The sequence below is a fragment of the Sander lucioperca genome, chromosome 4 (assembly GCF_008315115.2).
Source record: "Sander lucioperca isolate FBNREF2018 chromosome 4, SLUC_FBN_1.2, whole genome shotgun sequence".
NCBI lineage: Eukaryota > Metazoa > Chordata > Actinopteri > Perciformes > Percidae > Sander > Sander lucioperca.
In genome coordinates, this window is record NC_050176.1 from 19,146,770 (window position 1) to 19,161,049 (window position 14,280).

General features: G+C 39.6%; 1 protein-coding gene and 1 long non-coding RNA gene across 2 annotated transcripts in view; both read right to left on the bottom strand.

The window, feature by feature from the left end:
• Positions 1-14,280, bottom strand: part of LOC116042140 (B-cell receptor CD22-like) — a 52,797-nt gene that overhangs the window by 20,893 nt on the left and 17,624 nt on the right. The gene's annotated exons all lie outside the window — the stretch shown is intronic.
• LOC118494977 lies at positions 614-3,007 on the bottom strand. Its single transcript, XR_004897205.1, has 5 exons — positions 2,991-3,007; positions 2,507-2,588; positions 1,759-1,807; positions 1,176-1,348; positions 614-756 (listed from the first exon to the last, which is right to left on the bottom strand). It is a non-coding gene; the product is annotated as an uncharacterized LOC118494977 (long non-coding RNA).

Genomic DNA, 14,280 nt, shown 5'->3' on the forward strand with positions numbered 1-14,280 from the left:
GATTCACAGTCCTCTACAGTAAAACACAGTCAAACTTTACACCGTTCAGCGTTAGTTGTCAGCATTGTAACCGTGTTTAATCCAGCTACTAGCTAGTGGTAGGCTAACGTTAGCTGCTGTTGAGTATAGTGTTAACTAGCTAGCGGTAGGCTAACGTTAGCTGCTGTCGAGTATAGTGTTAACTAGCTAGCGGTAGGCTAACGTTAGCTGCTGTCGAGTATAGTGTTAACTAGCTAGCGGTAGGCTAACGTTAGCTGCTGTCGAGTATAGTGTTAACTAGCGTCACGTGCAGCGGTGTTTGTGTTGCCTGTATCGTCTTCAGAGCACCAGAGAGAAGTGCAGACATATCAGTGGCACCAGATTTCGGTAGCCAGGGTTGGCAGGAAGAAGATTTTTACAAGTAAATGTTCCAGTTAATGATCCAGGCAGCACATTCTCATCTCCCTCCTTCATTTTACAGTCCAATGGTGGCTAGAACGACTCCGGGTCAAACGTCAATATGGAATGGATTAATCTGCGTTAATCTGCGTTTTTTTTTTAACGCGTTATTTTTTCTCAGATTAATTAATCGAAATTAATGCGTTATTTTGACAGCCCTAATAAAAATCAATGGTTACCTGATTAATTTGAATTATTTTTTGGCGAAAAAAGATAGAAATGGAGACTATAAATGCAATGCCTGTTGTTTGTCATCGGGTTTTGTTGACTGTGCTGTACAAAGCAGCTGGATCCTCTCCAGTGTCCCGACCTCTGGTTCTGAGAAGAAGACAAAAAGGTGATTCTGAAGATATGAAACAATATAATTCGGGAACACTTTACGTGAAATTTTCTACGTAAGAGTGACATGACACTGTCATGAACAAGACACTTTCATGACACTGTCTTGACACAGTAATGACACATGAACCCTAACTCTAACCATAACCATAACTTGTCATGACAAAACCGAATGACACTTACTAAAAGAAGTGTTATGTCATAAACGTTTATGACTTGTTTATAATGTTTTATGACACGTTCATGACAGTGTCATGTCACTCTTATGTAGAAAACTTCAAGTAAAGTGTAACCTATAATTCTCATCATACTGTAATAGGAACATAAAAGCAATGTATTAAATTCAAAGTTGTGTGATTTGTAGTGAGGATAATGTTCCTGTGTGAGGAGCTGATCACCTCGGGGCAGTACTGTCACTGTTGAACCTGACAGCAGCGTACTCAACAGCTTCCTGTTGCTCCCTGTGTCTGAGGGGCTGAGCAGCTCTGATGTTGGAGTACAGAGGATCTGCCTGGCTGTTGGAGACGTGGATGGTGGCGTACTGAAGGTCAACCTGCTCCTCTGGCTCACTCTGATCAGGTACACATTGCAGGGACACAATTACTTTCAGCTACGCATTTTACATGAGTAGGTTTTTCATTTGAAAAGTGCATTCTTGCAGAGGATTGCAACCAGGACAGATGGGATTAATATCCCTGCTTTACCAACATGTTGCTGTATGACAGAAAAAAGGAAAGGCATATACAAGGAAGGGACAAATAGTAAGAAAACTACCAGGAATTTAGTCACATCCAAGACAAGAGGAGAATCAAAGAGAGTGTGATAGAAATTAACTTCTTTGAAAAGAGATAAAAAGAGCAGCATAAGGTCCTTCTCAGTCAGATTAGGTTTCTAGGAGCCCTTAAAGACAGTAAGTGACTCAGCAGTTTTAATGGAATGGGTTTTCTTTTATAGTAGAATAATATACGTAACTATTCTCACCTGTTCCCTGTTGTCTGGTCCAGACGAGTCCCTGGAAGCCCTCCTCTTTCTGGTCAGGAGAATTAAAAAAATAAATGATGGAATGTTTTAGTTCTGACAAACTGACTTTTAGTGATTTAAAGCTAAAGTGCGTGAGGAATGAGGAATTCTAAGTAATGACAACAACACTGTCAGCTCATCCACATGACGCAAGCCTTCGGTGATCGTGCGCCACCCCCACCCCTCCTCCACACAGTTGCTAGTAGCGTTTATCCCTCAAATCGAGGAGGACACAGAGGGTTAAAAAAACAAACATTTTAGACATTTTAGAAGACATAATTATCTTGTAAAATAGCAATGTGGTCGGTCCGTGGGATTGTAGTCCTTCTGCTAAACGTGCGGGTCTTTTCTTAGCAGTACAATCACTGACTGAAACATTTCGTGGGCGCTTCTTCAGTTTTTCAGCCGTGCCTTCACCTGTTGCAGCAGTCTTCTTCGTCTCCAAAGCTGAACACTGATGTTTCCTGTCTAAGCGGTGACGTAAAACACATCACTCGAGCTGCTGCGAGGGAATGTAGCCGGACTACACCATTTAATAAACATAGCCATGCTGAGAAATACAGAGAGAGTTGTGTGGAGCTGGTAGGCTTAATTAGCTTTGTGTCAACTCATTTGGCAATGGCTTGAATGTAACAGACGTTCATTAATGTAAAATAATTGCGGCCTATAGCTTTAACAAACAATGATTCAGTGAAACAGAACTGCTCACCTGATCCACAGGAAGACAGAGAGGGATAGGACAGCCAGGAGAACAACACTGATTGTTCCAGCAGCTATTAACGGACTTGCTCCTGAGATATGGTGATCAAAAGAAAACAGACAGTTAATCAGGGTGTTATAACATGTTTAAGCTCATTGGTTCCATAGAGGAATATATGACAAAACGATGCATGTGCAGATATTGCATCCATTTAGTTTAAAAAATCAAAATATGATTTTAAGAGCTGATGAACTTGTTAGTGGAAGAAAAATGTAATGATACATGAAAACATGCGAGCCCTGTTTCACACCCAAGTTGAAATCTGGACTGTTCTCTTTCTTGGATCTTGGTATCAGAGATTCTAGGAAGGCAGAGGAGTCTGACTCCCAGATAACTGGAACAAACTCCTATTTTTTGCCTCAACAATGTCCTGCCCTTACTGAAAACATTCAAGCTGATAAGTTTACAGTTGTAGCTGAATGTAAAAACTTACCTGCTACAACAGTCAGATATAAGGTGGACTTCTGACGTCCTCTTCTGTTCTGGGCTTCACAGTAATAATTCCCACTGTGTTCAGCTCTGAAGTCAGTGATGGTGAAGATCTGTCCTGATGCTTTTGGTGAGTCTTCATTCTCCTTGTACCAGGTGTAGTTAGCTGCTGGGTTAGCATCACTGCTACAGGTCAGATTCACTGAACTGCCCTCCACTATCTCAGCAGAGGGACTCACTGACACAGAGGGAAGCTTTGGACCATCTGGAGGAGAGATTATATTCCATAAATATTGACTACATGAATTTGAAGGAATTTTGTATCACACATATATTTGACAGACTCCTGTGACTTACACTGAACATTTACAAATAGAGAAGAGTTAATCTGTCCATATTGATTCTCAGACTTGCAGGAGTAGTTCCCTCTGTCCTCAGAGCTGATGGAGGTGAAATGATAACTTCCTTCTGGTCCTTGAAGCAGTGTTTGGTTCTCCTTGTACCAGGTGTAGTTAGCTGCTGGGTTAGCATCACTGCTACAGGTCAGAGTCACTGAACTGCCCTCCACTATCTCAGCAGAGGGACTCACTGACACAGAGGGAAGCTTTGGACCATCTGGAGGAGATTTAGAGAGACTCATGTCATTCACATCTGATAATGATGTATATTACATGTTACCATGGCTTTGTCACATCTTATTTGGGATTAAGGGCAGGTATTTTGTGAACAAAAATTCAATGTTTTGGGACAATCTGTCTGTCAACCTACACAAACAGACCACAGTTAGCATACATCCACACCTTTAGAGGTGGTTTGTGACTGGCAGCAGGCTGATCTCTTTGTTGGGACCACTTAAGTGATAAACATTAAATTCTAACCGAAGAGTAGAAGAATGTTCCATATTTTTGAGGGGAAACAGAAATAAATTATACCAGACAATATGTTTGATATATGTTGTAAATACTGGAATGATGGCCCTGATTAACTATTGATGAGCAGATTTGGTGTAAGAGGGTTGGACTGAGAACAGGACAGAAGCCTGAGGTGGTTTTCTGGATCACTGATGGTTTGAATCCCCTGAACATCCGTGCAGATCTGGGAGACATTTGTAAATAAAACTGTCTTTTCATCATCTACTGCAGCAGCTCAGTGAACTACAGCAGCAGACTGGGAAACAGGCAGAACTGAAGAAAGAACATGATCAACTAAACACTGGAGTGGCTAATAAAGCTTTAACAAGTTGTCATTAGATACATGATGATTTTAAAATGAGCTTTGTTTTACTCACATTTCACATTTATATTGATGTATTTCCTTAATTCGTTCTCAGCTCTACAGTAATACTGTTATTAAAAGAGCCGTTTCACTCACATTTCACATCAATAAATTTGTATTGAGACGTCTTCGTCCCCAGCTCGTTCTCAGCTTTACAGTAATACTGTCCAGAGTCAGAGGACTGGATGGAGCTGAAGACGAGCTGTGGTCCATCACTGATATATTTAATGGCTGGCTTCTCCTTGTACCAGGTGTATTTAGCTGCTGGGTTAGCATCACTGCTACAGGTCAGAGTCACTGAACTGCCCTCCACTATCTCAGCAGAGGGACTCACTGACACAGAGGGAAGCTTTGGACCATCTGGAGGAGAAAACATAGAGACATAGAGACATTTAACATTTCATTCCAAGTTGAATTTGTTTTCACAGTGGAAGATATTTAAATCAACACTAGTTCATAGAAACACAAAGTGGGTGGTGAAACTCCACTTCCTTCTATTTTAGAAACTCAGATTGTAGAAACAATGGTGTCCTGTTACCACGGATACTAGTTTGACACAGTTACTGACGCAGTGGAGTCATGGGCGTAAATCTGATCTAACAGTAGAGGGGGACAATAAACATAAAACTTCTGAAGATAATACAGCCAATTTTACTCGTAGAGGACATGTGTACACAGATGAAATCCTTAATACTATCATTAGTGTAGCATGGAGACTGTACCATTATCCTTCTTTTCAGTGTTTCTCTTGATTCAATGAAATAGCTGACTAAATTGACCAAAATATTCTTCTATAAAACCATGTATTTATTTCTAAGTTGTTTACAATCAAGCCACAAAAATACCTAACACATAATGACTTATTTTCAAAAAGTGTCCCCATATACAATGCTTTTGTACACTTGTTAAATTAGCTGATCATAATGTAAATTAGTGAGCCACTGGTAAAGCTCATCTGCTCACCCTGACAGCCACACACCTCCAAAAATATGAACTAAGCTCAACACACTTACCTGAGACTCTACACCTGACTGTCCCTGGTCTACTTGAGACTCTACACCTGACTGTCCCTGGTCTACTTGAGACTCTACACCTGACTGTCCCTGGTCTACCTGAGACTCTACACCTGACTGTCCCTGGTCTACCTGAGACTCTACACCTGACTGTCCCTGGTCTACTTGAGACTCTACACCTGACTGTCCCTGGTCTACCTGAGACTCTACACCTGACTGTCCCTGGTCTACCTGAGACTCTACACCTGACTGTCCCTGGTCTACTTGAGACTCTACACCTGACTGTCCCTGGTCTACCTGAGACTCTACACCTGACTGTCCCTGGTCTACCTGAGACTCTACACCTGACTGTCCCTGGTCTCCCTGAGACTCTACACCTGACTGTCCCTGGTCTACCTGAGACTCTACACCTGACTGTCCCTGGTCTACCTGAGACTCTACACCTGACTGTCCCTGGTCTACTTGAGACTCTACACCTGACTGTCCCTGGTCTCCCTGAGACTCTACACCTGACTGTCCCTGGTCTACCTGAGACTCTACACCTGACTGTCCCTGGTCTACTTGAGACTCTACACCTGACTGTCCCTGGTCTACCTGAGACTCTACACCTGACTGTCCCTGGTCTACTTGAGACTCTACACCTGACTGTCCCTGGTCTCCCTGTTCCTCAGTTCTTTCTGTCTCCTTTGCCTGTGACATAGTGACGTTAGTATTTCCATAAGCACCCATTCTTATAAAGATGTTACCAAATTGTCTTGATATGAGGATCTTATGTCAGTTTTTCATTTCTCTGTCATTTTATCTGGGCAACAACAAATGTCTAAATATGAGTTAGTTTCATAGGTTCACCACGTGGTCATATTATAATTATGAAATGATCTTGCGTCCTCCACATAAATATTAGGTTTCTTCTGGGACAGAGAATATATATTTAACTGATCAGCCACTTGACTTCATATTGAGCAAAACACAACTGTAGATCTTCAATATTAACCCTAATGTCAGTTCACACACATAACATTAGGCTTATCGCCGTGGTAACGTTAGTTGTAGTGGGTGCATTTCTATCCAACAAGCTATTAAACAAGCTAGGCTACATTATATTACACTAACATAGCGAACATTTTGTGCAGCTAGCCTGCTCCCGACCAGGCTAACAGCCAGGATTTATTTAATCCTGGAGCCTTTTCTGATTACCTAGCAGTGGTTTTACCCTATTGTTATCAGCCTGGATTAAAATACAACAGGTGCATGTTGCTGTTCATTTAATTCCTTTAAGTACTGTTATTATTTAAAGTTGGGACCATAATTTTTTTTTTATAATTATTCATGTGACAGTCATCGTTACTGTTATATTGCTGTATGAAGACTGCTGTTCATATTGTTGTTAGAAGTTTGATGAATATATTATGGCAGTTGTTGAGATAATTAGAAAAGGCTGATAAAATTTCAAATGTGTTTTAAATGAAGTCTGTTACTAAGGGCAATACATACAATGCTGTACATTTCTATAGTTGACCAATGCACCTTGAATTATTTTAGTTGATTCATTTTTTTTTTATTCTTTAACAATAAAGATCATGTTTGTTCCGCTTCCATGTGCATTGTATTTGGCATTCTTAGCACACAATTTGTGTGGTCCAGTAAACTGGGACTATAATTTGGGAGGATTGTACAATTTAAAGAACATATCCTAATTGTACAATCCTCCCAAATTATAGTCTTAGTTCACTGGACCAGTAACTATATAGTGATGTAGGCTACTGTACATTCATGTAACAACAGGGAGAGGACACCTCAATGGTTTTTGACCTTATATTTAGCTGGGGGGGGAATAACTGATGAATATACTCATTCATGTTTACAGTGTGCAATGAATTTATCACTTAATCTTTATAGTTTCTAGATTTGAGAGTCCAATTTCTTCAGTGTCTTTATTTTCTATGTCCATATATACAAGGGAGCAAGGCATATAATATGTAGAGAAGGAAACTCGTCCTCTATAAAAAATTAAAAATAAAAAAACGCGAGAAAACGTGTGGCAGATAATAGTGGACCGACTGAATGATAGTCTAAGAATATACATTTATGAACTACTGCTCTTAACTGAAACCATTCAATGAGTCACTGTCATTTGCAAAAATGAACAGTTTTACACTTTGCATTAAAAGCGAGCAGTGGAAGTTAATATGACTTAGGACATTTATATTTTAGCCCATGAGAGAGAGGGAGGGACAGAGTGAAAGAGATATTTACGCAGCTCTAGCGTTGTAGAAAATTGATCTTCATGGTAAATTTCCTGAGTAACATTATCTTCTGCTTACTTTTAAGGCAAAGAGTACAACTGTTAATTTGTGCAAATGATTAGTAGCCTAATCCTTGAATGGTATGATTATGACGGTTTCAATTCAGAGCAGTGGTCAGTTAATGTAGCCTATATATTTAGGCTACATGCATTCAGTTGGTCCGTGATCGTCTGCGCTTGCTCTCCCTGTTTCATTACAGCGGTCGTGTTTCTTTTTTTTTCAGCAGGAGGTGTTTTAGGGCGTGGCTATGATGTGAGTTTAGCAAAGCTTATCCATGGCACGTAAACTTCACTTTGGGGGTTGCCCAGCTTTCGTCTTCTTGACTGTGACAGTTGGTCGCCTAATGTATTATTCAACATTCGGTTGTACGACAAGACACTCAAAGGAGTCGGCAGTTCAGTTTTTCCGGTAAGTAACGTTACATTTTGTTTTAATACTGTTTTTCGTTAGCCAACGTTAGCATCCCAATTAATATCAGTTAGCTAGCTAGATTACACCTTGCTAACCAGGCTAGCGGGCTAACTAATAACGTTATGCAGACCGTATAAATGGATTAAAATATATATATTTAACGTTACAGTCGTATACAGTAGGTATGCACAATGGTCTTGCCGGTGAGCTGTTTTTAACCATATGTGATGTTATTGCTAATCGATGCGCATATAATGGTAATGTTAGCTTAAAGTCAAAGCCTGATATAGCTAACGTTATAGTGCAAATTCATATAAACCCTATTCTCACAGGATTAGAATAATTTTGGGACCGCGTGTGATTTAGAAAGTACCCCCTCACATCTGAGTTTCGTGTGGCGCATTCGCACGGGACAAGCGGAGACTGCTTTTACTTGAATATACTGAAATATATGTACCCCGCCCGAGAGTTGGGCAAGGTTACCCGGAGGCGCCCGAAGGACAGCCACATACGCTATCACCCCCGCCGCGGCGGCACCCACACAGCATCTCCGTCACCCTCACTTCGGACAAAGCCGCGCTGGAGCACGTCGATGGACGGGGCAGTGGGCCAGAATATCCGTTTTTGCGATAAAATGTCGCACATGAAAAAATATATATATTATTGTAAAGTTACATAAGTGTTCTATCTTGAAAAATCTTCAGTTCTGCAGCCAAATGTATTGTATAAAGCACCAGGTTCAATATTCTTTTCTCAAAAAATCCTGGGTTCCAGCTGCCTCTCATCTACCACAATCAACCAACAATTTGTGATAATACTTTTGTTATAATGAATTTACAATAACCCTACACAGATTAAACAGCACCTAGTGCATTTTCAGTTACCTACTAAACACTTGACTATCTATGTCAAAATTAAATATGTCTATAAATGAATCTAAAAGGATTTTGGTGAAGTGTTTTCAAGGTGATTAAAATTGACAAGTACATAAAGATACAGAACACATCATTGTGAAATGTACCATCAACTGTCCTGGCTGACCCTACCAGATAGAAGGCGTTTTCATTGGTTACAATTTATTTTTAAATGCATTTGTATGGACTATCCTTCTTATTTAAAACAATATCTAATCTTATTCAGCTCATTTTATAACTTGCGACACAATAACCAAATCTATTTTCTCATTCCTCAAATCAACAAAGAAATAGGAAGATATGCATTTCAATATAAAGCACCTTTTGAGTGGAATAACCTTCCAATTTCAATTCGCTCTTTGACTTCCTTTCCAATGTTTAAAAATGCCCTAGCTCAAAATCTTCAAAATACATGCAATTGCTTTTAATTTTTTTTTTTTTGAGATCTATGTGCTGGTTTGAGTGCACGGGTCAGGACAGATGCTGGAGCATTATTGGTGGCCACTACTTTACTATTGCTCTACAGTGGTTATCACTGATAGAGTTGATACCCTTAAACTGGACTAAATGAAATCTATTTTAAGCATGGTGCATTAATCTCTTACATTTATATGTGCATACGTGTTTACTGGTGTCTAGATGTGTGTTTCGGTACATATATATTTCATGTGTTTACTTTATTGAGGGAAGAGTGAGCAACCTTTGGAGAGTCTTGTATGAGTGAATGTTTTGTTTGTATGAGTTATGTACTATATATTTTTGCACTTACCATTATCATAAAGTAAGTTGTTGTTTTTTATTGTTGTTGTTTCTTTTCTTTTTTCTTTTCTTTTCTTCCGTTTGTCTGCCACTGTAAGGTCAATGTTAATTTCTGTATCTGGACTCGAGGACCCCCTCAAAAACGAGATGGTTCATCTCAATGGGTTATTCCTCTTCAATACATAAATGTCAAAGACACACAAGAAAAGCACAAACTACATTTTGCTGATCCTTCTTTGTCAACAGTCAAGTATGGTAACATTAAGAAATCATATTTATGTTGATTAAAGCCAAAATAGACACTTTTAATCAATTACAAATTCTATCAAATTACCAATGACTTCTTGTACAGTCTTGTATAAAGTACTCAAAAGCAATACTTGAGTAAAAGTACAAGTATCTTCCCAGAAAATGACTTTGGTAGAAGTTAAAGTCTCCTTTTAGAATATTGCTTGAGTAAAAGTCTTGAAGTATCTGATATTTACAGTACTTAAGTATTCATAGCAATTTTCTGATATTAAATGTACTTAAGTAGAAGTAAAAGTAACCGTAAAAAAAAACTTTGATTATGAACTTTATAGCCAAAGGTGTGTAATGTTATCTTCATCACCACTGTCGTCAGGGTGATCATCGTCTGTTACCATGGCGGCAGAGCGTGCAGCAGGTGCTTCCATGACACTATCAGTCATTATGCTTCCTCCTCTTCTTTAGTTTTGGCCTATGGTTTGTTTTGTTTTTTTGCCACTTGGCCACAAACATCACGTCACCAACTGGAATGGAGCGTACATTATCTTGGCAATTTAGGAGCAATGATTTGCCAAACTTCCTTTTTTTCAGTGTAATAAATTTCTTCTGATTATATTTTGTAGTAACGAGTAACTAAGATGCTTAGGGGAAATGTAGTGGAATAAAAGTATACATTTTATTTAGGAAATGTAGTGGAGTAAAAGTAAAAGTTTCCGGAAATATAAATAACGAAGTAAAGTACAGATACGTGAAAATTCTACCTAAGTACAGTAGTGAAGTATTTGTACTTTGTTACATTACAACACTGTTCTTGTATGACTACAATATTGTGTATGTTCCTATAGTTGCTTCAGAAAAACAACAAATGTAGCTTTAGAAAGACCTTTATTTCACATTGAAATGGGCATTAACTTCAAAAACTACATAAATCACAAACAACACTGGCAATATTTTTAAGATTATATTAAATTGATGAATTAAATAATGTAGTTCGCCTTTTACAATCCAGTGTACATTCCACACATAAAACACTGCTGTGGGTCAAGGTAAAGGCAAACTTAACTGTCACAAGACGTGTCTGCATAATAAAAAGAGGTAGTTGAATCACTAGTGCCACATTGTTAATTACAGTAGAAATGGTTGACATTACAAACCACAATATAAAAATATAGCTTAACATATAAAGCTTAAAGCACTTGTGCAGCACTCTGTTCAGTCAAGTCCAAATTCCTAGACTTGAAAGAAATAAAAGCTGCCTTTACAATTACAGTGAGCACAGTGTGACAGTCTGTTGGTTGTCTGTAATGCACAGTGGAAAAAGGAAAAAACTGCGAGCCTTGTCGATCTTCCCGTGATTGTTAACAGCCTTCCACCTGCATCTCTGGGTGATGCCAGAGAAGATGAACTTCATGCCTGGATACTGCAGGTGGAGGTGCTGCAGGCCCTTCATTCCTGTAATGAGGTTGACGCCCTTGACATCTCCCAGGTCATTCCCGCCACAGTGAACAAGGAGGACATCCGGGGCTGCTCTTCTTTGTAGGGACTGGAAAAAGAAAGGGAGAAGGCTCTTCCACCGCAGACCGCCCCAGCCGAACCAATAGATGTAGATATCTTCAATGCCAAGGTTGTTCCCCATGGTCTTTGCCTCTCTCTCGGCCCCACGCCGGACGTAGCTGTCTCCAATTATCCAGACTGTTGCTGGATGGAAAAACACATTGTAATAGTGAGAAAAGTATCATAGTTTAGGCTATAGAGAAAAAGGATAAATGAACAGCACTCTTAATTACACACTGTTATTTGAAAATGCATTATTACCTCAGCTTAGTTGTACAAAGCAAGTCTGCTTAAAGTTTAATTGTGTACCATAAATAGCAAAAGAAAAGTCACTATTACTAACTATTACTTACTTCTGAGGCATTGGGTGGGTGCACATGCCATCGTGGCTCTCTGCACTCCTATTTCTGAAAGAGTCATCAATTTCCATTTGAGCCCCTCATAGTTAAATATATATGCACACTAGCATGTAACTGTACTTAATTAATTATCTAGGAGAATACAGATGAATCAGCAACAGTCTATTGTTCTTTAGTGTAACTTTAGTTAAATGACCTTATTTCTGCTAACGTTAGCTCTTAAAAGCATGAAAAGGCTAAATGCGCCAACCATAGACTGATGGCACAAACAGTAGCAAGACATTATCGGTGCATTATGGTTATTACAGTTAACCAAACGTTATAAGAAACTTACATACATTTATATTAATTTGCTAATAGTTAGCATTAGATAATGATAAGCATTGACAATTCCCGTTTTGCATTTCGCTGATACTACGTCTAAATTAGGAAAACGTAGCAAAACATATAAATTGTATGTAACGTTAGCATGTTTTACCATAAGTGGCAAGCTAACGTTACATACAATTTATATGGTAACTTCAGATACATTTACTTTACAATGTGACTACTCTTTTAACTATGGGACATAGATATATTTAAAACCTAGCAAAGCTAAATCTTACCTCGAATTATGTATGCTAGCTTTCAGCAGCAGTTGCATCCAGATTGCCAGTGAAAGTGTGTAAGGTAGCGTAGAGTGTAAGCAGCGTTGCCAACTCTCTAACGCTAACATCACAGTCAGAAACCGCCCAACAGTCTATGGCTCCTCCCTCACTCCTCCCTCTCGTCTAAAAACGTCACATCTGCAACCAGGATGGCTGCGCCCATAAACGCAAATTCGACGACTCATAGCCATAGACTCATAGACTGTATATAAGAATGGACCAACAGATCCCGTTCCTCTGGACGGAGACCAGTGAAGGCCGTTAGAAGCACTTTTCCGGTGAGCGCTGAGCGTTACTGCGCAGCCTCCAACTGAGAGAGACAACGTAAATGTGCCGTGAGCAACGTGTCTAAAAGTTGTAAGTCTTCTGGTAGCTGTGCCAAGAGAAATCTCAATCATTCCCAATCTTGCAGAGACGGAGAGCGTAGGTATATGTAAGGAGATAACATAGGCACAGGCTAATTATTGATCACTAAAATGATAGTTAACATTAGTAATTACACTTAAACAGCTAATGTGAGACGAAACTGCCTGCGCGCTTCTCCTGTACTATACGGTAATTCCTCTACTATGCGACAGTAAGTTGCGTGGTTATGACACAATCGTTAGCCTATTTTTACCAAAACGTCTGCTACGGAGCCATAACGTGAGGTACAAGGTAATGGAGCCTTTTATACATTGTCGTGTTTCTTTAGAAATAAACAATGGACAAATAGAGTCTTTAAACGTTTCAGATGTAAAGTTATTCTCTGTCAAAGTGACGTCAAAATGAATGGCAGTCAATGGGATGCTAACGGGGGGTGATCGCTGTGTAGCATCAAAATGGCGCCATAGGAGGTTCGCGGTCCGAGGAGAAGCTTACCCCCTTGCATAGACTGTATATAAGAGTGGACCAACAGATCCCGTTGCTCTGGACGGAGACCAGTGAAGGTCTTTAGAAACACTTTTCCGGTGAGCGCTGAGCGTTACTGCGCAGCCTCCAACTGAGAGAGACAACGTAAATGTGACGTGAGCAACGTGTCTGAAAGTTGTAAGTCTTCTGGTAGCTGTGCCAAGAGAAATCTCAATCATTCCCAATCTTGCAGAGACGGAGAGCGTAGGTATATGTAAGGAGATAACATGGACACAGGCTAATTATTGCTAACTAAAATGCTAGTTAACATTAGTAATTACACTTAAACAGCTAATGTGAGACGAAACTGCCTGCGCGCTTCTCCTGTACTATACGGTAATTCCTCTACTATGCGACAGTGAGTCACGTGGTTATGACACAATCGTTAGCCTATTTTTACAAAAACGTCTGCTACGGAGCCATAACGTGAGATACAAGGTAATGGAGCCTTTTATACATTGTTGTGTTTCTTTAGAAATAAACAATGGACAAATAGAGTCTTTAAACGCTTCAGATGTAAAGTTATTCGCTGCTAATGTCGGGTGATCGCTTTGTAGCATCAAAATGGCGCCATAGGAGGTTCGAGCTCTGAAGCGAAGCTTACCCCCTTGCTCATAGCAGATCTCCACAAACCAATGGGTGACGTCACACATGCTCTGTCCACTAATATATACAGTCTATGGTTTGGACACTGTCATGTCTACTGATGACCGCTACTGGTTAATAAGATACATGAGGGCATTAAATAATGAAAATGTGTCAGACATGATTTTTCCTCCTGTGGCATTTTCTGACATCATCACTTCGACAAAGAAACTTGAATGGACTGATTCATTCTTCTGAGTCATGTTTTGTGAATGGACCAGAATAAAAAAATGTAAGTTAAAACCATATACAGCATACAGCATATATCTGCAAA